This window comes from Osmia lignaria, unplaced genomic scaffold (genome assembly GCF_051020975.1).
Source record: "Osmia lignaria lignaria isolate PbOS001 unplaced genomic scaffold, iyOsmLign1 scaffold0043, whole genome shotgun sequence".
In the NCBI taxonomy this organism is placed as follows: Eukaryota; Metazoa; Arthropoda; class Insecta; order Hymenoptera; family Megachilidae; genus Osmia; species Osmia lignaria.
Window position 1 is genome coordinate 42,501 of NW_027478184.1, and position 2,500 is coordinate 45,000.

A 2,500-nucleotide genomic window follows, 5' to 3' on the forward strand; every position below is an offset into this window, starting at 1 on the left:
CATTAAAACGATATTTTTGCATTTTCTTACGACAAAACATTAACAAATACGAGACTATAACAATATAAAACTACATATGTAATTTAATTAATCAAAATTAATAATTTTTTTTGATTTTTCAGTGATCCAGAACCGATAAGTCGAAAATTTTAACAATCATATTTTTGCATTCTGTACCGTGGATCGATCGTTAAACGCTATTGAACTAACGTCCGTGATGGTATAAATGCAGATTTTCGCTCCGTTTAGCCAAAATAACGAACTTTAGGTGCGCTCCGAAATATTTCAAAGTCCCAGCGGCGTATTGCTTCGCCTCTTAGAACCGATTAGTCGAAAATTTTAACAATCATATTTTTGCATTCTGTACCGTGGATCGATCGTTAAACGCTATTGAACTAACGTCCGTGATGGTATAAATGCAGATTTTCGCTCCGTTTAGCCAAAATAACGAACTTTAGGTGCGCTCCGAAATATTTCAAAGTCCCAGCGGCGTATTGCTTCGCCTCTTAGAACCGATTAGTCGAAAATTTTAACAATCATATTTTTGCATTCTGTACCGTGGATCGATCGTTAAACGCTATTGAACTAACGTCCGTGATGGTATAAATGCAGATTTTCGCTCCGTTTAGCCAAAATAACGAACTTTAGGTGCGCTCCGAAATATTTCAAAGTCCCAGCGGCGTATTGCTTCGCCTCTTAGAACCGATTAGTCGAAAATTTTAACAATCATATTTTTGCATTCTGTACCGTGGATCCATCGTTAAACGCTATTAAACTAACGTCCGTGATGGTATAAATGCAGATTTTCGCTCCGTTTAGCCAAAATAACGAACTTTAGGTGCGCTCCGAAATATTTCAAAGTCCCAGCGGCGTATTGCTTCGCCTCTTAGAACCGATTAGTCGAAAATTTTAACAATCATATTTTTGCATTCTGTACCGTGGATCGATCGTTAAACGCTATTGAACTAACGTCCGTGATGGTATAAATGCAGATTTTCGCTCCGTTTAGCCAAAATAACGAACTTTAGGTGCGCTCCGAAATATTTCAAAGTCCCAGCGGCGTATTGCTTCGCCTCTTAGAACCGATTAGTCGAAAATTTTAACAATCATATTTTTGCATTCTGTACCGTGGATCGATCGTTAAACGCTATTGAACTAACGTCCGTGATGGTATAAATGCAGATTTTCGCTCCGTTTAGCCAAAATAACGAACTTTAGGTGCGCTCCGAAATATTTCAAAGTCCCAGCGGCGTATTGCTTCGCCTCTTAGAACCGATTAGTCGAAAATTTTAACAATCATATTTTTGCATTCTGTACCGTGGATCGATCGTTAAACGCTATTGAACTAACGTCCGTGATGGTATAAATGCAGATTTTCGCTCCGTTTAGCCAAAATAACGAACTTTAGGTGCGCTCCGAAATATTTCAAAGTCCCAGCGGCGTATTGCTTCGCCTCTTAGAACCGATTAGTCGAAAATTTTAACAATCATATTTTTGCATTCTGTACCGTGGATCCATCGTTAAACGCTATTGAACTAACGTCCGTGATGGTATAAATGCAGATTTTCGCTCCGTTTAGCCAAAATAACGAACTTTAGGTGCGCTCCGAAATATTTCAAAGTCCCAGCGGCGTATTGCTTCGCCTCTTAGAACCGATTAGTCGAAAATTTTAACAATCATATTTTTGCATTCTGTACCGTGGATCCATCGTTAAACGCTATTAAACTAACGTCCGTGATGGTATAAATGCAGATTTTCGCTCCGTTTAGCCAAAATAACGAACTTTAGGTGCGCTCCGAAATATTTCAAAGTCCCAGCGGCGTATTGCTTCGCCTCTTAGAACCGATTAGTCGAAAATTTTAACAATCATATTTTTGCATTCTGTACCGTGGATCGATCGTTAAACGCTATTGAACTAACGTCCGTGATGGTATAAATGCAGATTTTCGCTCCGTTTAGCCAAAATAACGAACTTTAGGTGCGCTCCGAAATATTTCAAAGTCCCAGCGGCGTATTGCTTCGCCTCTTAGAACCGATTAGTCGAAAATTTTAACAATCATATTTTTGCATTCTGTACCGTGGATCCATCGTTAAACGCTATTAAACTAACGTCCGTGATGGTATAAATGCAGATTTTCGCTCCGTTTAGCCAAAATAACGAACTTTAGGTGCGCTCCGAAATATTTCAAAGTCCCAGCGGCGTATTGCTTCGCCTCTTAGAACCGATTAGTCGAAAATTTTAACAATCATATTTTTGCATTCTGTACCGTGGATCGATCGTTAAACGCTATTGAACTAACGTCCGTGATGGTATAAATGCAGATTTTCGCTCCGTTTAGCCAAAATAACGAACTTTAGGTGCGCTCCGAAATATTTCAAAGTCCCAGCGGCGTATTGCTTCGCCTCTTAGAACCGATTAGTCGAAAATTTTAACAATCATATTTTTGCATTCTGTACCGTGGATCCATCGTTAAACGCTATTAAACTAACGTCCGTGATG